The 27227-nt window shown below is 40.4% G+C and overlaps 1 pseudogene; it reads right to left on the bottom strand.

The window, feature by feature from the left end:
• Positions 1-14798: 14798 nt before the first annotated feature.
• LOC101321821 (tubulin polyglutamylase complex subunit 2 pseudogene) lies at positions 14799-16743 on the bottom strand (annotated as a pseudogene).
• Positions 16744-27227: the final 10484 nt, after the last annotated feature.

The following is a 27227-nucleotide window of genomic DNA, read 5'->3' as shown; positions in this document are numbered from 1 at the left end:
TGTGTTGATTTAATTAGATTAACTTTCAGAAAGTGGCCTTAATTTTTTGACTTCCAAGTTTAGGGTATGTGTGGGAAAATTACCTAATTATGAACCCCTCCACCCATGGTACCTACAGCCATACGGAAAAAAAACAGAATTTGTGACCGTGTTGGTTTCTATAGTTCTTTTTGCACAAATTAAGGTTATTAAATGCACAAAGGTAAAGTTAATAATTCCATTTGGATGTCAAAGGGGACACTGCCAAAGGTTGGGAAGGATGGGACAGATAGAGCTTAATTAAATGTGTATAGCTGTCACCTTCACCTCAGTTCCTTTTGGTGGCCAACACCAGCACCACAGCTGTGAGAATCCCAATGACAGCCAAGGGATGCTTCAGGGAACAAAAGCCCTGCATACTTTTGAGAATATTGTTGGATAATGTGCTGAAGGTTCTGTTTTTGTCTGTGGCTCAGGAGGGGATGTTTTGTTTCTCCTGAACCAGAGCAGGAGAATTTAAGCCCCTTAATAAAAAATGAGCAGATAAAGCTGCTCACCAACTTAATAAACATCATTTTATTATAGTTTGGCTTAATATAATTTGTTGGAGTCAGTCCATTGGATGTTATCTGAGACATTAGCCAGAAAAACAGTTTCAACTAGGCTTGCTTAAGCTGAGAGAGCACAGCAAATACCCACCACTTTCAACATAAATACAAACTCAAAGAAGAGCCAGATAGAAATTTACACTGTACAAGTAAACTTACCAGTAATAAGGGCTAATTAGTCTGAATAGGTGCATTATACTTGGTGTTGGCTGTTTGAACCTTTACTTGTTTCTTTTATGGTTTACATATTTGCTATGTATAGGTCATGCTCTAGACTTCCCCCGTGCTGCTGAAGTGGGCTGATGATCTTACTTCCACTTTACAAATAGAGACAGAGGTTTTAGAAGGCCTTCCTTGATTGGAAGTGTAAAAGTGAGTAGCCTTCCCAGAGCCTGTGTTTCATACACCCTCTTTTCAGTACCGTTAAGCCTGTCACAATGCATTTAGCTAGATTACCTTCACCGGGTAATGTTTTGCACATTGTGGCCATGTCCTGGAATAGCTCCCACCATTTGTCAGAATAACATTTTCAGAACCAAAAGGGGAAAGCCTCAATAAACTGTTGTTGAATTACTGAAAGGAGTGATATAAATAACACTGATATTTTATTCTTTGGGACTGGCTGCCAGCAAAAAGTAAGAGTATGAACAATAAAGAAGAGAATCAAGAACAGATCTGAGCAGGAAAGGAATAAGTTGAGGCAGAGTAGGAGAAATCAGAGAAGGAGGAAAACGTGGAGTGCAGCATCCCTGAAGTTAAGAGAGAGTAAAATGGCCACTCTGATGAGAACCAGGAAAAAGCCACTGGGTTTTGGGATCCAGAATTCTTTAACAACGTCAAGGAGAGGTTTTTGGCAGAGTAGGGTCAGGCCACAGAAGTTTGAAAAGAGAAAGGGCAGTCAGAGGAAGAGATGTTACCTCTGGGTGGTTAAGCACAAGCATTTGCAGTTAGCTAGTCCGGGTTCAAATCCACATTCTGTATTTACTAGCTCTGTGTTTCTGTTGAGTTACTTAAACTTTCCAAGACAGTTTCCTTGTTTGTATAGATGAACTAGAAAGCAGTACCTACCTCAGGAGGAATAAATATGAAAATGTTTATTAATGCTTAGCATAGTACTGGGCCCTCAAGAAACATTCACAAATATTAGCTGTTAAAAATAAGTAGAAACAGTAAGTTTAGATATTTTTGAGAAAGGAGAAGGGAAAGGTGATTGAAGAACAGGAAAAACTTGAGAATATTTATTAACCAAGTAAAATAGTAACTGTAAAGGAAAATATTGGTGCTGGAATAAAGGGTGATTCATGGAGATGTGAGAGGTGAGTGAAGACAAAACGATGAAAGGAAGAGGACCTTGGTGAAGCATGCCTTTTCAGGCAGAGTAGAAGGAAGTTAAAGAGTTTGTTAGATTACTGTAATCTGCAGAGTGAAACTCAGAGGTGAATCTATTTGCTAAGAGAATGGAATGGTGAATGTTTAATGGCTTAGTAGAGGAAAAAAGATTTGGAATAGTTGCTGTGGCACATGCTGTGGAAGACTAATGAAAGATGAGCACAAAACAAGATAAATAGCTGAGTCCCACAGGCCAGGCTGATGACAGGGTGGTTTTATGGTGGACCATGCATCTAAATGGCCAGTTAGGAGACTGTTGCGCTGTACCACTCAGGCCTGCAAGCCTTGTAGTTGCCCAGTCTTGAGACTAAAAAAAGAGGCTGAAGACAGTGACAGAGACATCAGTCATTTATTGGACAGGGGGGACTTACACAGGGTCCTGGAGTGACACCCCACTGTGTGCGCCAGACGCTTCAGCAGTCTTTGCTATTTGAGGGAGAAGGAGGCTACCTTTATAGCGGGAATTGATGTCAGGTGGGCTCCTCAGCTACCAGGGACTAATTAAGCCCTATAATTAAGAGGATTGGATAGTTATGTGAGTGAAGCAGGGACTGGTCAAGCAGGGGATGGACAGAGAGTGAGAGAACAGCCATTTTGAATGGCCTGACCATACAGAGACTAACATTGGCAAAGCTCCTGGGCACAGAGAAGGTACAGAGAAGGAAGGTGGGGGAATTTATCCAGAGTTGGGACTGGCAATAAAGTATGGGAGAGGGTCTAGAGAAGAGGGATCCTGGAGGGCAAGTCAGAGCTCAGATGATAACTGACTGTCAGGTAGAGGTGCAAAACGAGCCATGTGATGCTTGAAATGTGCTGATGGTCAAAGAGACTAGGGAATGGAACGTTAGGTGTGGGTAGAGATCAGATGGATATTTTACTGCATCTTTCTAGAATTTACAGTCACTTGCATGGAGTTTGAGAGAGATTGGCTTCTTGAACAAACTGAAGATAATTTTTACATTCAAAGAAAACTTGGCAAACCTTCAGAAAAAGAAATAAGCTTTGGGTCTGTCTCCTTTTGATAAAAACTAAAAAAATGCACAGAAGTCATTCAATTTTCTTGGCCAAAGGCCTTCCTTGAATATGGACTTCAAGGTCAGGAAACCAGGAAATTAAATATTTTTTTAATGATATCTAACCCTCTGGAGATACGTGGAAAGCAAATCTACTCTACATATGGAGAGCTGAATACACAAAAATGAACTCTGTACTTTTGACTTTTTGAAAATCTGAACAGTTGAATAAAAGTATTTTTGGCTTATAGAGATGGTTTATGTATAGATAAGTTACTTCCCAGAATCATTTTCAAAAAATAGCCTCTTCTAATAATAAATATTGCCATAATTAAAAGAATCCTTTTAATCCTCATGACTCTGATAGGTAGGTGTATTAGTTTCCTATATTTCCTGTAACAAATTACCACACATTTAGCAGCTTAAAACAACAGGAATAGCTTATAGCTTTGGAGGTCAGACGTCTGAAATGCGTTTCACCAGGCTAAAAACCAAGGTATCAGCAGGACTACGTTTCTTCTGGAGACTCTAGGGTAGAATCTACTTCCTTGCCTTTTCCAGCTTCTAGAGGCTGCCTGTCTTCCTTGGCTGGGGGCCTGTCCCTCTATTTTTAAAGCCAGTAACATAGCATCTTCAAATCTCAGCCTCTCTCTGACCTTTTTCCATTGTTGTATATTCTCTGACACTGACCCTTCTACCTCCCTCTTTTAAGGAACACTGTGATTACACTGGGCCCACCAGGAAAATCTAGGATCATCTTTCCATTTCATAATCTTTAACTTAATCACATTTGCAAAATCCCCATTGCCATGTATCATAGCATATTCACAGGCTTCAGGTTTGAGAAATGGATGTCTTGGGGGCCATTGCTTTGCCTACCACAGTAGGTATTATTACCCCATTTCATGGATGAGGAAACTGAGACTCAGAATTTAAGTGATTTTTTTTTGAAGTCATGTAGCTAGTGATGAGCATGAATTAAGAGTTCAAGTCTGTCTGAATCCAAAGATCCCATTCTTTCTGTGACACCATGGTTACTTCTCTAGTCCTAAAAGAAGTCTTTGATTTTTATATTTTTTATACAAGTACTATATGAATATGTCCATGCATATTAGTGTCCTTGGCCACTATAACAAATTACCAAAAACTTGATGGCTTAAACAACAGAACCTCACAGTTCTGAAGGCCAGAAGTTCAAAATCAGTATCACTGGGACAAAATCAAAGTGTTGGCAAGGCCGTACACCCACTGGACTCTTCAGGGAGGGGAGAATCTGTTTTTTGTCTCTTCCAGCTTCTAGTGGCAGCTGGCAGTCCATGATTTGTCACACCACTCCAATCTCTTCCTCTGTCTCACATCTGCTTCTCTGTGTCAAACCCCCTCTGCCTCTCTCTTATAAGGACACCTGTGATGACATTTAGGGCCCACCTGGATTATTCAGGATGATCTTCTCATCTCAAGATCCTTAACTTAGTCACATCTGGAAAAAACCTTTTCCAAACAAGGTAATATTTACAGGTTCCAGACGTTAGAATATGTATTAATCAGGGTTCTCCAGAAAACAGAATGAAGAGGAGGTCTCTCTCTCTCTCTCTCTCTCTCTCTCTCTCTCTCAAGGAACTGGCTCGTTTGAGAGTCTGCAAGTCTGAAATCTGTAGGTCAGGTGGGCTGGCTCAAAACTCAGGCAGAAATTGATGTTACAGTCTTGGGGCAGAATCTCTTCTCTGGGAAACCACAGCGGGTTACTCTTAAGGCCTTAACTGATTGGATGAGGCTCACCCACTGCATCAAGGGTAATCTCCGTTAAAGCCAACAATCAAGATGTTAACCACATATACAAAATACCTTCACAGAAACAACTAGATTAGTGTTTGATTAAATAACTGAGTACTATAGTCTAGCTAAGTTAACACATAAGACTAAGTATCATAGGACACATATTTTTGAGGGTACCATTTAGCCCACTACACCATGTTATAAAAATTAAGATTTAGGTAACATAGAAGAATAAAGAATAAGAAGTCAAAGCCTGCTTTCACTTTTTGTCCTGTATCCAGCTCTCCTCCCCAGAAGAAACCACTGTTAACTGTTTGGTGTTTATAATTTCAGATTTCCCCCATGCATGTATAGATTTACATAATGTACATATATGGAATATATCCATTTCATATGTATCATAAATTTGGCCTGCTTTTCATATGTCTTACAGATCTTTCCACATTTGTACATATGGGTCTATTTCAGTTTTTTTAACCACTGAATAGATGTTCAAGGTATGCATGTACATATTTCACCACTTTCCTTTTTAATGGACCTTTATTTTCCATTTTTTTTTTTTTACTGTGAACAGCATTAATGCAGTGCACACTCCTCAATCATATATCTAAATATAATTATATCTCTAAGAGATACCCTTAGAGGTGGAATTGCTAAGTCAAATGGAATTCACATTTTAAAATTTGATAATACTCCTAAATTGTTCTCCATAAGGGCTATACTAATTTGCACTCACACAGAGTTCTCATTTTTACACAGTAATAACACTGGGAATCATACAGTTTTGATATTTTACAGGCTGATGAAGCTGATTTTATAGGCTGAACATACAGCAATATATTATTGTTGATTTAGTTTACTTTTTCTTGATTATTAATGTGATTAAACATTTTTCCAAACACTTATTGGCCATTCTTATTTCTATTTCTGTGAATTGCCCATGCCTATCCTTTGTTCATTATCTGTTGACCTCTTTTTTTTTTTCTTGATTTTTAGGAGCACTTTATTTACTAGATATATAATTTGCCTATTATATGAATTATAAATATTTTATCTATATCTTTCACTCGCTTGTGAACGTCTATGGATGTTTTTGAATCTTTCAATATTTTGATGTAGTTTAATCTGTCAGTATGTTCCTCTATGGCTTGTTGGTTTTGTGTTTTGCTTAGGAAAGTCTTACCTATTTTCTGTCAGGCTATGAGTAGAAAACATACTGATTTTGTGTTTTTTTTCAGAGTTTATGTTTGATTGCCATAGTGCTAGCAAACCCAGATAACTGTACAGTGCCTGATAGCTGGCTACAGTTGTCATGATTTTCCATGGACTGTGTACTCTCTAAGAGGTTTGATACAACTGAGCTCCCAGTAATCTTTGTCTTTAAATAACTTTTACCTGCTTATTAATCCAGTTGTTATTTTAATTCATTTTCTTCTGGAAGCACAAGTAGCTAATTTATTCAATTCCTTATTTCCCACCTTGTAATCCACAAATATAGCATTTTTCTTACAGTAAAATCAGTGACAAAGTGACACATCAGTGGATAAACTCACAGTCTGACCTCTAGTGTCATGCTAGTGATGGGGCTGTTTTTTAGTTTCCCTCTGTATCATTTGTGTGTTGGCTTTCTATTCCCTGCCATTTTATTGATGGAGGGTTAGTTCCCCATATTTTCACCTTTAATAGTAAGGATCCGAATTGGAGATTATGTCTGATACGGAAATGGTGTATTTTTTTTATAACAACATCTGCCATTTAACACTGCAGAAATTCATCGTGATCAATGCATCACCATAAAGTTATATGGCTTCAAATGACATTCCAAAATCCCAGGAAACACTAAAGATGAGTGATTACCCTGTAACATAGTGTAATGGGGCTCCCTGTTGGGCTGCAATTGAGTGCTCACCTGTTTCTTTGATGTTTTGCTATTTCAAAGTGAATCTCCACAATATTTTTATACACACCATTGAAGCAACTAGCAAATTCTCCCTATAGAGGTTTATTTTCATAAAGTACCTCATACTTCTTGTAGCACCAAAGTTTGGCTAATATGGACTCTTGAACAATTTCAGAGTCTTTTAAGATTATGTTGTCCGTTGACCCTTTCAAGGTATGGATAGTTTTTAAGGAGTCACAGTTTGAAAGTTGTGTGTTTAGAAAGTGTTTTGGGCCAGTATACCTAGATGGACATAGATAAGACCTGAATATAAGGAAAAGGGAGGAGGAAATTAGTGAGAATTAGAACCATGCTCTCTCAAGGAATTATATAGCTTTATATAACTTTAAAATAAAAAAACTTTTTTGAATAGCTAATACATTCAAGTAGTTCAAAATTCAAAGTTACTAAAAGTGTACAGTGAAAAATGTCTCTCTCCTATCTTCCAGCCACCAAGCTCCCTCTTAGAAGGCAAATAGCAATACCGGTTTCTTGTGAATTTTGCCAAGATAGTCATGTGCAAGCAAGATATATCTATATATCTATATAATATCTATATGTATACTATATATCTACATATATCTGTAGGGCAGGCTATCAGTAAGGTCTAGCTGGAACTCTCCGGCGTGAGCTGAAGCTTCAGGCATAGGCATAATTTCTTCTTCAGGGAAACCTTGGTTCTGCACTTAAAACCATTCAGCTGATAGAATCAGGCCCACCCAGATTATTTAGGGTAATCTCCCCTACTTAAGAGTCCACTGATAATAGATGCTAATCATATCTACAAAATACTTTCACAGTAACACCTAGATTAGTGTTTGAATAACTGGAGCCACATCCTAGCCAAGTTGACACATAGAACTGACCATGACAGTCTACATCTTGTCATCCTGGCAACCATACACATCTCCTTAAGCCATATTTAATCTCCAAATAAAGACAGTAACAAAGTCATACTTCCATCTAACATGACACAACTACCCTGCATGTCATGAAAACACACTAACCCTTTGCCAGAAGAGGATGCAAAGTCCTTGGGTGATATTTACTCTTATCCTTGATATTTTGTCACTTAACTATTGTGACATAAAGTTAACTATTGTAATACATCTTAGATGATAAAGGGATAAGAGAGGGTAGAAGGCAAATATATTTCCTTAAAATACATACAAACATATTCATAACAACATAAAGAAGTACTCATAACTATTATAGTTCTCATTTTTATTTTTTTATTTTTTAAATAAATTTATTTAATTTATTTTTTGGCTGCATTGAGTCTTCATTGCTGTGTGTGGGCTTTCTCTAGTTGCAGTGAGCGGGGGCTACTCTTTTTTCTGGTGCACGGGCTTCTCATTGTGGTGGCTTCTCTTTGTTGCGGAGCATGGGCTCTAGGCACGTGGGATTCAGTATTTGTGGCACGCAGGCTCAGTAGTTGTGGCTCGCGGGCTTAGTTGCTCCGCGGCATGTGGGATCTTTCTGGACCAGGGATCGAACCCGTGTCCCCTGCATTAGCAGATGGATTCTTAACCACTGTGCCACCAGGAAAGTCCTGAGTTTTCATTTTTATAACTGGTCATGTGGTTGTAGCTGGCATTTATAGCTACCTTATTCCACTACTCATTCCATATTCTCTTTGCCCTCAGCAAGAACCTCAGTTTGTTGTAGCTCTTTGCCTGGTGAAGCGACTTGCATTTTCATTTCTGAGGGGTCTGGGCCATTAAGCATTCCTGCCTTAATTGGGTTGTTGTAGTTTTCCATTGATTAATGGAAATTAGTCAAAGGGAATAGTAGTACTAAGAGAGACCCTAAGAGACCTGTATTCCAGACATACTGTTCCTTATTGTGTAGTAGCAACTCAGTTTTCCTTTGATAATTAGGATCAGTCTCCCCAGCCAGTACAGTAACTCTTTCGTTGGCTGTGGATTTAGAACCATAAGGAGTGAGTTGTGGCATATCAGTCTTAACTTCCAGTTTAATTAAATAATTTTTGTGTCTACTGGAGAAAGCATTTCTACCTTTGAACCTTAGACTTTAGACCAGCGGACAGAGGTCTACTGAGGATGGGAGGTCATGGGGATGAGAAGCAGAAATTTTGCTAGTGGTTGATTAGGGCTGATAGTGAGTGGTACCACACCTAATTCCATTCCTCAATTCCTGGACCCGTGAATCCCAGCTCTGGGAGAAATATAATCATATATCGGATGCTGAATAAGAGCATATATAGGCTCCTGGAGAGCCTTGCGCTAGCTCTGCAAGGTATTGCACCCTGTAACTGAATCTCCAAAAAGTCCTTCCACTGTTCTGTTAAGCCAGATGTTTTGGATGGTGGCAACATGGTAAGACCAGTGGATTCCATGATCATGGGCTTATTGCTACACTTCTTTTGCTGAGAAGTGAGTTCTTTGATCAGAAGCAATATTGTTAGAATACCATGATAGTGGGTAACACCTTCTATAAGTCCCAGGATGGTAGTTTTGGCAGAAGCATAGCAAGTAGGGAAGCCACATCCATAGCCAGAGTGTCTATTTCAGTAAGAACAAAGTACTACCCCTTCCACAATGGAAGTGGTTCAGTGCTTTCAACCTGCCACTAGATGGGGAATGGTGCCTTGTCACATACTCAGTGTTAGTCTCTGCTACTGGCAGATTGGGCACTCAGCGGTGGTTGTAGCCAGATCAGCTTTTGTGAGTGGGAGTTCATATTGTGGAGCCCATGTATAAACTCCATCCTTGCCACCATGGCCACTGTTAATGAGCCCATTGGTGATGGCAGGAGTGGCTGGGAAAGAGGCTGACTGGTATCCACAGAAGAGGTCATCATATATGCTTGAAGCAAGCCCTACATGCTGGCTTCTCCCTTGCTTCTTTCACTAAATAAATCCTTAGCAAATGTTACATGTCAGTGCATGAAGAGTTTTAAGAAAATACACCTTTCCAAGAGATTGTTTTTCTCTTTTGCGTACTGTGTCCAGATTGGACTTAGTGGAAGTGAACAAACTCTTTTCTAGACCTGAACTGCATAGTATTTTCTTTCTTTTTTTTTTTTTAACATCTTTACTGTAGTATAATTGATTTACAATGGTGTGTTAGTTTCTGCTGTATAACAAAGTGAATCAGCTATACATATACACATATCCCCATATCTCCTCCCTCCTGCATCTCCCTCCCACCCGCCCTATCCCACTCCTCTAGGTGAACATAAAGCTGATCTCCCTGTGCTATGCGGCTGCTTCCCACTAGGTATCTGTTTTACATTTGGTAGTGTATATATGTTCATGCCACTGTCTCACTTCATCCCAGCTTACACTTCCCCCTCCTCGTGTCCTCAAATCCATTCTCTACGTCTGCGTCTTTATTCCTGTCTTGCCTCTAGGTTCTTCAGAACCATTTTTTTTTTTTTTTTTTTTTTTTAGATTCCATATATATGTGTTAGCTTACGGTATTTGTTTTTCTCTTTCTGACTTACTTCACTCGGTATGACAGTCCATCCACCTCAGTAAAAATAACTCAATTTTGTTTCTTTTTATGGCTGAGTAATATTCCATTGTATATATGTGCCACATCTTCTTTACCCATTCATCTGTTGATGGACACTTAGGTTGCTTCCATGTCCTGGCTATTGTAAATAGAGCTGCAGTGAACATTGCGGTACATGACTCTTTTTGAATTATGGTTTTCTCAGGGTATATGCCCAGGAGTGGGATTCCTGGGTTGTATGGTAGTTCTATTTTTAGTTTTTTAACGAACTTCCATACTGTTCTCCATAGTGGCTGTATCAATTTACATTCCCACCAACAGTGCAAGAGGGTTACCTTTTCTCCACACCCTCTCCAGCATTTATTGTTTGTAGATTTTTTGATGATGACCATTCTGACTGGTGTGAGGTGATACCTCATTGTAGTTTTGATTTTCATTTCTCTAATTAGTGATGTTGAGCATTCTTCATGTGTATGTGGGCAATCTGTATATGTTCTTTGGAGAAATGTCTATTTAGGTCTTCTGCCCATTTTTGGATTGGGTTTTGTTTGTTTGTTTGTTTTTTGTGGTACGCGGGCCTCTCACTGCTGCGGCCTCTCCCGTTGCGGAGCACAGGCTCCGAACGCACAGGCCCAGCAGCCATGGCTCACGGGCCCAGCCGCTCCGCGGCATGTGGGATCCTCCCAGACTGGGGCACGAACCCGCGTCCCCCGCATCGGCAGGCGGACTCTCAACCACTTCGCCATCAGGGAAGCCCCAAGGGTTGTTTGTTTTTTTGATATTGAGCTGCATGAGCTGCTTGCATATTTTGGAGATTAATCCTTTGTCAGTTGCTTCATTTGCAAATATTTTCTCCCATTCTGAGGGGTGTCTTTTCGTCTTGTTTATGGTTTCCTTTGCTGTGCAAAAGCTTTGAAGTTTCATTAGGTCCCATTTGTTTATTTCTGTTTTTATTTCCATTTCTCTAGGAGGTGGGTCAAAAAGGATCCTGCTGTGATTTATGTCATAGATGTTCTGCCTATGTTTTCCTCTAAGAGTTTTATAGTGTCTGGCCTTACATTTAGGTCTTTAATCCATTTTGAGTTTATTTTTGTGTATGGTGCTAGGGAGTGTTCTAATTTCATTCTTTTACATGTAGCTGTTCAGTCACACCAGCACTACTTATTGAAGAGGCTGTCTTTTCTCCACTGTATATTCTTGCCTCCTTTATCAAAGACAGGGTGACCATACGTGCATGGGTTTATCTCTGGGCTTTCTATCCTGTTGCATTGATCTACATTTCTGTTTTTGTGCCTGTACCATACTGTCTTGATTACTTTAGCTTTGTAGTATAGTCTAAAGTCAGGGAGCCTAATTCCTCCAGCTCCATTTTTCATTCTCAAGATTGCTTTGGCTACTCGGGGTCTTCTGTGTTTCCATATGAATTGTGAATTTTTTTGTTCCAGTTCTGTGAAAAATGCCATTGGTAGTTTGATAGGGATTGCACTGAATCTGTAGATTGCTTTGGGTAGTGTAGTCATTTTCACAATGTTGATTCTTCCAATCCAAAAACATGGTATATCTCTCCATCTCTTTGTATTATCTTTAATTTCTTTTATCAGTGTCTTATAGTTTTCTGCATACAGGTCTTTTGTCTCCTTAGGTAGGTTTATTCCTAGGTATTTTATTCTTTTTGTTGCAGTGGTAAATGGGAGTGTTTCCTTAATTTCTCTTTCAGATTTTTCATCATTAGTGTATAGGAATGCAAGAGATTTCTGTGCATTTATTTTGTTTCCTGCTGCTTTACCAAATTCATTGATTAGCTCTAGTAGTTTTCTGGTAGCATCTTTAGGATTCTCTATGCATCATGTCATCTGCAAACAGTGACAGCTTTACTTCTTCTTTTCCAATTTGGATTCCTTTTATTTCTTTTTCTTCTCTGATTGCTGTGGCTAAAACTTCCAAAACTATGTTGAATAATAGTGGTGAGTATGGGCACCTTTGTCTTGTTCCTGATCTTAGAAGAAATGGTTTCAGTTTTTTACCATTGAGAATGATGTTGGCTGTGGGTTTGTCATATATGGCCTTTATTATGTTGAGGCAAGTTCCCTCTATGCCTACTTTCTCGAGGGTTTTTATCATAAATGGGTGTTGAATTTTGTCAACAGCTTTTTCTGCATCTATTGAGATGATCATATGGTTTTTCTCCTTCAATTTGTTAATATGGTTTATCGCATTGACTTGAGTATATTGAAGTATCCTTGCATTCCTGGGATAAATCCCACTTGATCATGATGTATGATGCTTTTAACGTGCTGTTGAATTCTGTTTGCTAGTGTTTTACTGAGGATTTTTGCATCTATGTTCATCAGTGATATTGGCCTGTAGTCTTCTTCCTTTGTGGAATCTCTGTCTGGTTTTGGTATCAGGGTGATGGTGGCCTCGTAGAATGAGTTTCGGAGTGTTACTCCCTCTGCTACATTTTGGAAGAGTTTGAGAAGGATAGGTGTTAGCTCTTCTCTAAATGTTTGATAGAATTCGCCTGTGAAGCCATCTGGTCCTGGGCTTTTGTTTCTTAGAAGATTTTTAATCACAGTTTCAATTTCAGTGCTTGTGACTGGTCTGTTTATATTTTCTATTACTTCCTGGTTCAGTCTCAGAATGTTGTGCTTTTCTAAGAATTTGTCCATTTCTTCCAAGTTGTCCATTTTATTGGCATATAATTGCTTGTAGTAATCTCTCATGATCCTTTGTATTTCTGCATTGTCAGTATTACTTCTCCTTTTTGGTTTCTATTAGTCTTCTCCCTTTTTTTCTTTTTTTTTTTGTGGCACACGGGCCTCTCACTATTGTGGCCTCTCTCGTTGCAGAGAACAGGCTCCAGATGTGCAGGCTCAGCAGCCATGGCTCACGGGCCTAGCCGCTCTGCAGCATGTGGGATCTTCCTGGACAGGGGCACAAACCCGTGTCCCCTGCATCGGCAGGTGGACTTTCAACCTCTGCGCCACCAGGGAAGCCCCTCCCTTTTTTTTTGATGCATCTGGCTAATACTTTATCAATTTTGTTTTTCTGAAAGAGCCAGCTTTTAGGTTTATTGATCTTTGCTATCATTTCCTTCATTTGTTTTTCATTTATTTCTGATCTTTATGATTTCTTTCCTTCTGCTAACTTTCGGGTGTTTTTGTTCTTCTTTCTCTAATTGCTTTAGGTGTAAGCTTAGGTTATTTGAGATTTTTCTTGTTTCTTGAGGTAGGATTGTACTGCTATAAACATCCCTCTTAGAACTGCTTTGCTGCATCCCATAAGTTTTGGGTCATCGTGTTTTCTTTGTCATTTGTTTGTAGGTATTTTTTGATTTCCTCTTTGATTTCTTCAGTGATCTCTTGGTTATTTAGTAGTGTATTGTTTAGCCTCCATGTGTTTGTATTTTTTACAGATTTTTTCCTGTAATTGATATCTAGTCTCATAGTGTTGTATTTGGAAAAGATACTTGATATGATTTCAATTTTCTTAAATTTACCAAGGCTTGATTTGTGACCCAAGATATGATTTGTCCTTGACAGTGCTCTATGAGCACTTGAGAAGAAAGTGTATTCTGTTGTTTTTGGATGGAATGTCCTATAAATATCAATTAATTCTATCTTGTTTAATGTGTCATTTAAAGCTTGTGTTTCCTTATTTATTTTCAATTTGGATGATCTGTCCATTGTGAAAGTGGGGTGTTAAAGTCCCCTACTATGATTGTGTTGCTGTCGATTTCCCCTTTTATGGCTGTTAGTATTTGCCTTATGTATTGAGGTGCTCCTATGCTGGATGCATAAATATTTACAATTGTTATATCTTCTTGTGTTGATCCCTTGATCATTATGTAGTGTCCTTCTTTGTCTCTTATAATAGTCTTTATTTTAGAGTCTATTTTGTCTGATATGAGAATTGCTACTGCATATTAGTACTTCTAATGGTAGTGTTTACCTGATTTTTGGACAAAAGGTCCCACATCGTCATTTTGCACTGGGTCCTACATATTAGGTAGCCATTCCTGCTCTTGAATGCTCTGCTCCTCCTGAGGCAGGTCTCAAACCTTTCCTTATTAGAACCCTCTTCTGTCTACAGCCCTTTGGGGATTCCAGCTGATTGTCACTGATTTGAAGTGCACCATTGTTTCGTGGCTCCTCTGCTGCTTCATTTGTGAAATCGAGAACTGGACTAGGACTTAAGAAATAATTCAGGGGCTCCATGAGCTCTAGAGGAAGGACATCTACCACAGTGGAAGATGACACAACTTCTCAATCCCCTTCTAACCCTGACTTGGGGAAGGAGCCAAATGCTGGAATCTCTTATCTGGCACTGCTGTTTCTCCCTTTGATGACTTTTGGCAGAAAAATGCTTCTGGAAGACTAAACCTCAGCTATTATCCTTGACAACTTGGTTCCTCTCTATCCTTTTCTGCTACCCTGTGAATTGTTGAGCAGTTGTGAGTAGGCAGAGCAGGTGGAAGCTCTTGTCAACAGTGACTGATTTCATCAAAACTGTGCATGAAGAGTCCTGGCAAAGCAATGCTTGGTAGGTTTTGTTTTGTTTTGGTTTTAATGGTACAGCAGAATCACCTCTTCTTTAAAAAAAAAAGTGAGAAAGATAATTTTGGCAAACGTACAAATATCACATCACAAAACTGGAAACAAGAAACTTTATAGGAAACTGATGAAGATGAGAAACTTTATAGGAAACTGAAAATGAGCAAAGCAAGATCTGTTTGTGGTGAAGGATATAAAGAACATAAAAATGGATATTCAAGGTTTTTCATGGAACATTATAACCCATCAAATTAAGGTATCATTATTCTTTAACAAAAATTAACTGATCTGAGGAAGGGTAATGCAAAAGTATTCTAATGCAGTGCTGCCCAATAGAACTTTCTGTGATGATAGAAATGTTTCATCATCTCTGTGCTAATACAGACTCCACTAGCCACATGAATACTCCCATTTTTAATATGGCTTAAATTTAGCTCTTTAAAAAGTGGCTACCTGCAGAAACTAACACACCATTGTAAAGCAATTATACTCTAATAAAGATGTAAAAAAAAAGTGCTACCAGTTGAGCAGCATAGTTCTAATGCCTCATAGGTCAAAACCAGTGGTTTCTATGGGGGACTTCTCTAATTACTGCTGAGGGGTAGGGGGTTGGAGTAGAAAGAAAAGAAAGCTCTTAATAGATCTACTTAGTCACTTACACAACACCTTACATTCTCCACAGCTTCCAGAATTAGTAGGTGGCACAACCTGCTGTAAGGGGTATGAGAGAAGGATTCTTGGGGAGAGCTGAGTATGCCCTTCCAACTCCGGGCTCAAGCCAATGGAAGTAAAAGGCCTAGGATTTTGTCACTCGGATGGAGAGAGGACTATGGTTCCATACACAGAATCTGAGGCTTGGGCCACGCCTGGGGCATCTGTGCTTGGAAATCATCGCTGTGGGGCTGGCGGGGAGCTGGGCGCTCATTTTCGGACATGGTTTCCAGAGCCAGAGGAGGATTTAGAGGTGGAAGGAGGACCCGTGGGCCCTTTCTGGCCACCTGCAGGCTGAACAGGCCCTTTCTATTTGGGGATTAATGTCTTGTTCTTGCTCTTGAACACTTTGCTGGGATCTAGCTTGTTCACAAAGGAGTCGGTCTCTTCCGTGAGTAGGTTTGTGTTGTAGGTGATGGGTTTACACATGTTGAACCATTGCTTGGCCTGTGGGCTAATGCCATAGCTGTGAAGGCGTACTCCCACTGGAGCAGGCCCAGGTGGGTGATAAGCAGGAGATAATAGGCAGTAAAGTTATCTGTGAGAAAATGCCAGTATAACGCTCTGTCCAGGAACCAGATCTCAGTGTCTTGTGCTAATGCTGGTTTACCTCTTTTGTAGGCAAGGCAAACCTTCCCATTCAGGTTGCAAGGATCAGCTCAAATATCGCACTGCGAGAATCAAAGTGAGGCTTCTCTGGCTGGTTCTCACTAGCTTCTTGTGTATCATCCTCCAGGTCTGCAAGAGTTGGTGCGTTAGGAAGAGAGCACATGGAAGACTGGTTGAGTTGAGTCAGTTTTGAGATGCTGTTAATTGCCATGCTGCCCAGTGGAACGGTGTGTTCATCCAGCTTCACATTCCATGTCATGTGGAAGCCGTTGGTCATCAGGTAAAAGTTCTTCAGATCCTCAGGCAGCACAGTTATTTTTTTGTTCCCATGAAGAAATCATGTGACATTCAGCAGGCGCCTTTTCTATGATGGTCACCTCTGTCACACCTTGGGATGATGCTAGGATGTGGGTGACCCCCAAGGTCAGCTTCTCCAGGTGCGGCTTGCGGCTGCCCAGTAGCGGGGTCGGTGTCTCCTCCATGGCTCGCGTCCCCGTTCCGCGCGCGGCCGGGAGAGCGGCGGGGACGGGGCGGGAGAGCGGGGCGGCCGGGAGGGCCGGACTCCACCCTGGAGGCGCGGCCGTCAAGTTCACGGCATGCCGGGAGTTGTAGTGCTCGGCGCCTGAGAGCGCGGCGGGGCGGAGATGGGGGGCCCGGGCTGCTCTGGGAGTAGCAGTTCCGCGGGGCGCTTGTTCCCGCGGCCCCGGCGGGTGCTCCACGCCACGCCGCCGGGACACAGCGACTCCACCGCCCGGACCCTCCCGCCCCTCCGGGGCTGGCCGCGGAAGCGGGGGCAGGCCTCAGCGCCGTGCGGCCAATCGGGCCGGGCGTAGAGACCGGGGCGGGACGGCCTCGGCGCGACGCCCCTAGTGGCGGTTGTTTCCGTGTAGTATTTTCTAATGTGTCGAGTTGACCTCATAGAACTGGAAATATTTAGTATCCAAGTAGGAAACATGTGCTATCAAGGCACCAGGGAGGTTCCCCAAACTTCAGAGTATAGGTCAGTTTTGGTTGTGATTGTTTAGCACTTGTAAATTGGTTACAGAGCATTGACCTGAACTGGTGACTATCCTTGGGTGTCCTTGTCTCTTCCCTACCGCTATTAACTCAGTGATATCTATTCGTTTTATTCATTAATCTGTGTGTTCCCTCTGTAATCTTTTTTGGGGCAGGGACTTTGTCTTAATCATTGTTGTATTTTCAGTGCTTCACATAATGCCTGATACGTACTAGTGCTCATTTCATAGTCTCTTATTATTTTATTCGGAAAATACTAACTGAGCTCCTACTATTAATGCATTTTGAATACACACCTCCTTTCTCTTCTTTTTTTATTTCTTTTTCTAGCTCTAACTCCCATTTTCTTTCCTTTTTTGGCATAAAAAGAAAGCAAGTTTTATGAAAGACAACTTAGTTCAACTCAATTTTACAAACACTGAGTGCTCACTTTGTGCTAGGCATAGAATTTTTTTTAATAATAAATTTATTTATTTATTTATGGCTGCATTGGGTCTTCGTTGCTGCACGTGAGCTTTCTCTAGTTGCAGTGGGTGGGGGCTACTCTTTGTTGCAGTGCGCGGGCTTCTCATTGCAGTGGCTTCTCTTGTTGTGGAGCATGGGCTCTAGGCGTGCAGGCTTCAGTAGTTGTGGCTCACGGGCTCTAGAGCACAGGCTCAGTAGTTTTGGTGCATGGGCTTAGTTGCTCTGTGGCATGTGGGATCTTCCTGGACCAGGGTTTGAACCCGTGTCCCCTGCATTGACAGGTGGAGAGAAGTCCTAGGCATAGAATTTGACAAGAATTCCCTTCAAGACACTGCTTGATAGAAAAGAAAGACCCATAAAAATGTAATAAAAAATAGTCAAAAGGAATATGGCAAATGCCATGATAGGAATATGCTTTGGAGCTAGGAGAGTATCTTATAGCCACTATGGAAAACATTATGGAGTTTCCTCAAAAAATTAAAAATAGAACTACCATATAACCCAGCAATCCCACTTCTGGGTATATATCCAAAGCAAATGAAATCAGGATCTCCAAGAGATATCTCCATTCCTATGTTCACTGCAGCATTATTCACAATAGCCAAGATATGGAAACAGCCTAAGTGTCTGGCTACAGTTGAATGGATAAAGAAGATGTGAGATATATGTATAGATGTGACATATGATATTATGTCTTAATCATTGTTGTATTTCAGATACTTCAAGCATTCCTCCTTTTAAAACTTAGTCCTTTAGACTAGCAGAGCAGAAGTCTGCTGGGGATGGGAGGTCATGGGGATGAGAAGCAAAAATTTGCTTGTGGATAATTAGGGCTAATAGTGAATGGTGCTACTCCCATTTCTATTCCTCAATTCCTAGGCCCATAAATCCTGACTCTAGATCTATTTCATATATATATATATTATATATATAATACATATATTTTATATACATATATTAAAATATATATATATATATAATGGAATATCATTCAGCCATGAGAAAGAAGGAAATCCTGCCATTTTGACAACATGGATGGACCCTGAGGGCATCATGCTCAGTGTTATAAGTCGGAGAAAGACAAATATTGTATGACATCACTTATATGTGAAATCTAGAATATCTGAACTCACAGAAACAGAGAGTAGAATGGTAATTTCCAGGGACTGGGATGTGGGGGAAATGGGGAAATGTTGGTCAAAGGGTACAGACTTCCAGTTATAAGATGAATAAGTTCTGGGAATCTAATGTCCAACATGTTGACTATAGTTAACAATACTGTATTATATACTTGACAGTTGCTAATAAGGTAGACTGTAGATATTCTCACCATACATAGACACAAAATGGTAATTATGTGAGGTGACGAAGGTGTTAACTAACCCTGTTGTTGGTAATGATTTTGCAGTATATATATGCATCAAATCATCATGTTGTATACTTCCCCACTCCCCTACTGGTATTTTCTGAACCTCCAAGTAAACTGCTGGCTCTTTGTCTCAGAGTCTGCTTTTGGGTGAACCCCAAATGAGACAAGTATCATGCCCAGGGCAGAGACAGGGTATGAACCCAGGCATTTGGTTTCCAGAGTCCATGCTTTTACCAATCCCTCTGCTGACACTAGCAGGAAGGCTAGGCAGAGAGCAGGGGCAAAGGCACAGAGGCTTGAGAAAGTTTGGTGTGTTTGAAGAAATAGCTCAATATGGCTAGAACAGGACGGCTTGGGGAGTGGGATGTGGGTAGGAGAAGATGAGGCTGGAAATGGAACGTGGGATGAATTCATGAAGCACTTGAAGGTCAAGTCACGGTATCTGAGCTTCATCATAAAGGCAACGGGAAGTCATTTCACAGTTCTCCTCAGGGTGGGATATGATCAGATATCTATTTGTAAAAGTTCCTTCTGGTGTAGAGAAGGTGGGGGCAGTGGAGAGATTGGTGGTAGGAAGACTGATTCTGAGGCTATAGCTACTAGGAGAGTGACAGTGTGGATAGAAAAGAAGGGGCTGACCTCACAGATGCTTAGGGCATAGGGTCAGTGCAACATGGTGACAGTGTGGTTGGATCATGTACCAAGGAAAGCAAGAGGTTCAGCGTGAATGGCAGGGAGGGTGGAGGTACGTGTGAGCAAAAGTGTTTGTGTGGGTTTAGAAAGAGGGCCATTTCCACTGGACATATTGAGTTGTAAATGCCTGAAGACTCCCCAGGTGGAGATATCCAGAGGCAAATAAAGATAGAGCTTTGAGACCTAGGAAAGAGCCCACAGCTAAATATGCAAATTTTGGAATATCAGTTGATATTTGAAGGTCTTAAAGCCATTGGCATGGATGGAATTCCTTGGGAAAAGGGAAAAAAAGCTGTGCAAAGTATATGAAATGTTTTCAAGCACATAATCTCATTTGATCTTCATAATAACCATCTGAGGTGAGGAGGAAAGGTATTATTTTCACCATCACCTTGTAAGGGAGAAAATCGAGACATGGAGAGAGGTTAGGGGGCTTGTCTTTTAGCTGGAAAGAGGAAGAGCTGAGGCAAGGAGTAGGTCCACTGGCTCCATGTCCAGTGCTTCTCTCATCACACCACACTGTCCCCCCCAAAATACATTTGAATGCCTATACCAAGTGATATAGGGCCTCTCCACAAGTGTTCTTTTTAAAAGAAGGTATAATATCTTCTTCATGTTATATGTCTCTGTTATATTATAGAAATCTGACATATCTCAAATCATGATGTATAATGTTCTTTTCTGTATTTTTTACTGGTTACTGATACTTGGACAGATGTTTAACATAGCAATGGGACACAGGCATAGATGACACCAAATCCCATTTGTCAAGGCAGTGCTTGCTTTGCAGGTGAATTCTCAGAGGCTCTGCTACCGCCTGGTCGTTTTTCTCGATCCTTTCATTTTTGCATCACCTGTCACTATGGTCATCTCCCTTTACATTATTTTTGACCATGTGCTAAGCATCTAACCTAACTCTGTAAAATTAAGTTTTAGGTAGTAATAATTCACATTTATTCACTGGACATCTTCAGTGCCTATAGCGAATCTTCCTGAGGTTTTCCTCTTCCTCCTTTTATGCTCTGGTGAGAGCACTCCCAAAACAGTACTGTAAGTCATGCCAGGAAAGGACCCTGCCACAGAACAACCTCTTAATACAGAGAGCAGAACCATTTTTGGCCAGATTTTTTAAAACCCACTTCCCTCTCTTGTTTGCCAGGGAGATGACACTGACATTTGGAAATGTTGCAAATGTGACAAATTGTGCCATATTTTATTACACGATTTGTGGCATATTTTACCTGTTTGGGAGAAAACCCTGACAACGTGACATACGTATAAATGAGTCAAGCCCTTGTAATATCCCTGGGGCAGCCGCAGCCAGAACTTGGTTGAACAGACTGAAGGAGCAGCTCGAGGACACAGAGAGCAGCAGGGGGCTTGTCATGTTCTGCTGTGGTTGGCAATTTGCTTTCCCACCTCTTTTAAGCATGTGGTAAGCGATGGGGGAAAAATGATCCCAGATGATGGCAGGACACCCTCTGTGTTGTGTTTTTTCCAGCTCTCTGCTGTTTTAACTAATTTCCGGTCAATTATGCTGATGTCTGGGTATATTAGTGGTTTTATTTTAGGCAGAAAAACATCACCTTTTCTCTGAACACCAGTTTGCTATTCTGGCTCAATTGCAATAGAAATCAGGTTATACCTTATTTGTGAGAAGAAAGAGTTTCTGGAACTTCTGTCCTCTACCTTCTCCCCACTTTCTTCCCTTTAAAATTTCTAGAACAGAGCCACTACATGATAATGACTCAGTTAGGAAGCGGATGAGCCCTGCCTGGTAAAATACTTGAATAAGCTATTTCTTCCAGAAGGGCGAGTGTGTATGTTTGTGTGTAGACATCTTAAGCACTGTGGTCCTTTCCTGACACACCAGAGCTCCAGAGTATACACATTATGTTTTTTGAGGGTCTGAAGTGTTCCACTTATAGCCATCCTTTTTTTGGGGGTGGGGTGGAGAATAAAAATGTTTCCAGTGTGATGCTATTTAGCCACATATTAGGTCATTTTCTTCTTACTCGTTCCAGTTTGCTGGAAATTGGAGATAGAAAGTAAGGGATAAACATTTTCGTTTTCTGAGTTGATAGTTCATGTTTATGTCCTTAGTCTCAAGTTAAAGTAAGTGCCTGGTAATCCTTTGTGTAAAAATGTCAGTATATTTGGATAAGGTGTGTGGTTAATCAGAGTCAGTTCCTCCATTCTTTTCTAGCAAGAAACAGGAGTTGGATTGAGTGTCTGGCACTCCTTGAATGTAGCCTTGGTCTTAGTGCCTCTGGTTTAAGTGTATACATTCACTTTTTCCTCCTCCTCTGAGTCTCTCCCTGCACCCCTTGTTTCCTTTATGGGTGGCTCTCTGGAGCCCTTAAACTCAGATGCTTGCTCACTCAGCCTCTTATGCCTCCATTTTAAAGAAGTTTTCTGGAATTTCACACACTGCCTAGATGAGGTTCTATATGAGGACTGAATCCCTTTTCTTACCACTTGTGGGGAGTGAACAGAATCTTCTTCAGAGGTTTCTCCTCCAAAGAAACTAGGGAGCATGTGATATAATATCTCAAATCAATCTCTTGACTCCCCATCTGCATTCCTCTGTTGACAGGAATGCTTTCAAATGTCCCAGGAACTGACCTTAGTTATGAGGTTTCATTTGGAAGTGCTGAGGCTGGGGCCAGTCCTCAGAAAAATTGTAGGAGGGATGAAGCTTGTCTTAATCTTTATTACCCAACTTGCATTCCTTTGCCTCAAAACTTCCAGTTCCCGGTCGTAAAAATGATAATAGTCTCTGCCTTTTACTATTATTATTATTTTTAGAAAAGTTTATTTATTTATGTATTTAGTTTTGGCTGCATTGGGTCTTCCTTGCTGTGCGCGGGCCTTCTCTAAGTTGCAGAGAGCGGGGGCTACTCTTCACTGTGGTACATGGGCTTCTCATTGCAGTGGCTTCTCTTGTTGCGGAGCACGGGCTCTAGGCGCGTGGGCTTCAGTAGTTGTGCCTCGCGGGCTCTAGAACCAGGCTCAGTAGTTGTGGTGCACAGGCTTAGTTGCTCCATGGCATGTGGGCTCTTCCCAGAACCAGGGCTCGAACCTGTGTCTCCTGAATTGGCAGGCGGATTCTTAACCACTGCTCCACCAGGGAAGTCCCCTGCCTTTTATTATTAATCATCAGAAAACAATTGCTGTCATTTCATGAGTGTTTATTATGTGCTAGACATTTTGATAAGCATTTTATATATTATCTCATTTAATCTTATGATTTGGGTGTTACTATTCCTGTGTTCCAGATGAAGAAACTGATGCAAGGTAAGTTAAATACATTTTCCTGAATCTCACAGCTAGTGAGTAGTGGAATCAGGATTCAAACTCAGGTCTGAATGTTCCCAAAGCCTGTGTGCTAATCATTTATTTAGACCTTCCCCCTCTTGGGCATTATTCCATTCTGTAAATTTAAGACTCCAATTGTCTCTTACCAGAATTTACCTTTTATGTTCTTCTATAGCTCCGCTCTTACATTTCTGGGGTGATAGATGGTTATAGGGTACTTTAGTGTGATGAGGAATTATTGGCTGAGAAAGCCAGCATTGCTCAGGGCCATCTGCACTTTTACTGTCAGGTCACAAAAATCTACACTAAAAGGTACTGATCTCTCCTGGTGGCTTTTCAGGTATTTTTGTTCTTTGGGAAGATATTCAAGTCACAATACAGAGAAATCTGCTTAATTTGCCTACTTTTTATTAGTAATTCAATTATTTGTTTATTCATTTAAGTATCATTTATTGAGCCCTCCTATATGCCAGGAATTGTACTAGGGGCTGAGAATATACACGCATAATAAAATGAAGATGAATAAAATAAATCCATGTCTTCAAGAAACTTGTAGGACTACTAGAGAAATAAACCACGACTATCATGTGGTGTGATAAGTGTTTTTATAGAAGGGTGCAATGGGATGTTATTGAAGCACAGAAGATAGGCATCTACTCTGGACCTGAATCATCTGGTGCAGACGAAGTTTGAGCTAATCTTGAAGAATGAGTATCAGTTAGCTGGATGAATAGAAGAGAGATCAGAGAAAGGAGTCTCAGGCAGAGGAGACAGTAAATGCAAAAGCCCAGAAGTGTGAAATAATTTAGAACATTAGGGATGACCACGGATTAATTAGATGGCTGAAGCATAAGAGGTGTGGGGATGACAGTGGGAAAGAGACTTGAAGGGCCATTTCACTCCATGATCCAAGTCATTTGCAGCAGCAAACTGTTACTAGGTCTTGGGATGTAAATTTTCCTAAATAAAGGCAGAACATCAGGCTGGTCTACGTCTATTGCTGAATGAAAGCCTCTTCCTTTTAGCAGGCCTTGATGCCTACCAATGTCAGGGTTGCGTTGGGTTTGATTTCCTACTTTACACAAAATAGAAGTGGAAATGGGGGGAATGACTATGTGAAGGTAGCTTGTAGTTTGCCCAGTGGCTGCTGTTCAGGGACCACAAACTACACTGATATCAGAGGTAAAGTAAACTGCTGGCTTTACCTGGTCTTCCAAAGGGCCCCTTTGTTCCAGTCTCAGTGGGTTTTTTGAATTTAGTGGTAAATGCTGGGAGTTTCTGAGGCTACTCAGCTATTAAAAGACTTCATTCTTAGAAGTGGAGTGATTTCCACTGTTGGATGATTTGGACATGTGACTTCTCACAGACACCAGGTAGAATCTTCTAAATAGTCTTGGGTGTTTGCCAGGATAACTTGAGTGTTGTTAGTATTCAAGGGTTATTTATTCAGCCAGATAGTGTGACATTTTCAAAGAAATTGAGAGTTGGAAGGCCTCTTTGTTGGTGTTAGCAACAAACCAGTTTGTTTTGCGTGGCCTCGACTGGCTGAGCTGGACCTGGCTCCTGGGATTTCCATTAACAGTTGCCCAAGCTATATTTAGGGCACTCTCTGTTCCTAGAAAAGCTGAAATTTCCCAGCTGATTATGACTTTCTAGAGATGGACCTAAGTGTAGTATTTGCACTAAATTCTGTATGTGTCAGAACTGTTGGAAAGGAAGGAATATATTTTACATGTAGTATGAGTCCCCAATCACTGCTTTCTTCTCAGCATTGCTACATGTCAGCTACAGCAGCTGAATGCTTTTGGTTAGAGACGGATACTGTTAATTTTTCTGAAATGATACTTCTTTCATGCTCAAGGATGGCACCAGGACAGTCTGTTTGCTCACCATGGGAAGGAGCTAAGTGTCAGGCTTTGCAGCTGCCTTACAAACTGCTGCTGGATTTTAGTGCAGCAAATAAAAGAGCAGAGCTTTGATGATTCTCTAACTGGAGGAGGCTGATGAGTTTGGACAGACCTAAGTTGAGGGTATTATATGGATGTCTAGATGTTGAAGTCACCATAGTATTTCAGATGGTGAGTGATGCTTCCTGTTGCTGTCTCTGTGACCAGCTCTCTCACTGCATGGTCTAAGAAGGAACCGTTTTCTTAAATGTTATGATGTGTGAAAAACCTAAAGGGTAGGGAGAACTACCCATTCATCTCTTCACATGCTCCTTAAATGAATTTACTCCAAAACAAGCAATAAATGGGACAACAGAATCTGTGCTAGTCTAAATAGGTATTTATTAACCTCGAAGGAGAAGGCCCTTAAGAAAAACACAGAGAAATTCTCTAGTAACTGATGAATAGCAATAGTTGCTTAAATTAGATTTTCTAATTCCAAATCTCCTTTCCCCATATATTATCACTACCCTCCCTTCTTTTAAACTTGTTTCTGTTTCCTATCAATTCTTTGCTCTTAGCATGGTGTCAGTTGACCCTAAGGGAACCTCTCTGACTGAAATCAAAATATTCCTGTATCTCTCATTGAGTGAAAACCAGAATTAAAAAAATTTTATGAGATAATTAGAGGATTCATAGAAAAATTGCAAGGTAAAATTTGAGCGCCAGCTCTTTTTACTCCTTTACTCTCTCAGTAACACTAGTTTTTCCTTCCCATATGTGTGGCACTTTTTCTCCAACCAAAAGCTATGTTGGCAGAAGAACCTGGTATGAGTTTGTCCAAGTTGCCTGTAGTGGGCATCTGTTGTTTTTGCTTGCCAAGCACCCCTTCCTCTCTTATTTCACACACATGTGTTTACATCTGGGGAATTATTTGACTCCTACCTGGTGGGCCTGCAGATAATGTGCCCTGCTGTCAGTCATTACGGGGATGGGCCCAGTAGTATACAAGTGATACAAAGAGAACTGGCATTTTTGAGGACTGATATGAATGCTGGGTTTTTCTCCTGTTTTGATTATAGACACAAGGGATTTCGTGAACATGTAATGGCTGGGGATCATCTTTGCTGGTGTATGGAGCTTAAACAAGAGAAGAAATAGAGCTAAGAGAAAGGGGGGTGGAGAGAGAGAGAGAGAGACACCAAGGAGGGGGAGGAGAGATTTTTATAAAGAGATGTTGTGACTTCTACCTACGAAAACTTATGGTACTGCTAATTGTGCTAATAGGTAGTGGGATTGGGGAGAGAACCTTGAAGCTTTCTCCATAGCCTGATCTCATACTATGTTGATAACAAGTCATATTACAGTTTGCAAGGGCTTGGGGATTAAATTTGTTTTAGAAGAACTTGGCTGAAGAACAGATCTGGAAGCCCTAATTAAGTGATTATATTGTTTGAGAGAACAACTTCTCTTCCTACCTAAATGAAACATTTGCTCATAAAGTCACTACAAGAATGCACAGAATGACATTTCCTTCCAGTTCCTTGGCATTGCACTGGAGAATGGTACCTTAGCCAAGATGAACCCATGGCACAATTGTAGCAACATTTTGTTAGGAAAACATCTATGCTCCTAAGTAATCTGGTTACTTAGACAACTTAGTTTGTTGTCATAAAGTTGAATAAGGACATAATGTAAAATTTCAGATAGTGTTACTTTCCAGAAAGCCAAATCATACTTGAGAGGTATAAAATTCACATGGGCATTAAAGGGTTTAGCTAACTTATCAATTTAATTAATTCATGAATGTTTAGGTTCTAACAATTATATTATTAACCTTTTAAAGTTGATGTCATTTATGCTACCTTTATAAATTTTCATTTATGTCATAATTCTGGATGAATGAGTTATTTTCTATGGTCTTTTACTCTAAACAAATGGAAGTTGCTCTTTCCCTACCCTCCCTCCATTTTTAAATAAAATAACACTAATAGAATAAGTTAGTGACAAGAGTATTGATCTGGTTTTGTGTGGATTTAGTGAGTAGATATAGGGAGGCAGATTTCAAATTGTTATCAGGAAAATTTTTAGCATTGTTTTATTAACTGGTAACCTGTCTCACTTCTGGTAGGATTCAAGTAGTAACTGTCCCTATGGCTAGGTGATCCCTGCTAAGGATTAGAAGGGATTTATGCATTGGTGTGAGTTTTGGGCAAAACGATGTTTTAAGCTATTCTAGCTCCAAGAGACCATATACTACTAGTGGTTATACTAATACTATTAATATGACTTATACATTTTGCTATTAATAGTAATAATTAACACTTGGTAGGCATCTATTATATGCTATATACAGTGCTAGGCATTTTACTTAATACCTCCCAGTTAAGCCTCATACCAACCCTCTTTAGATATTATCCGCA

Source organism: Tursiops truncatus, chromosome 4 (genome assembly GCF_011762595.2).
Source record: "Tursiops truncatus isolate mTurTru1 chromosome 4, mTurTru1.mat.Y, whole genome shotgun sequence".
Lineage (NCBI taxonomy): Eukaryota > Metazoa > Chordata > Mammalia > Artiodactyla > Delphinidae > Tursiops > Tursiops truncatus.
Note: the sequence above shows the minus strand (reverse complement) of the source record. Positions and strands in the feature narration are given on the sequence as shown.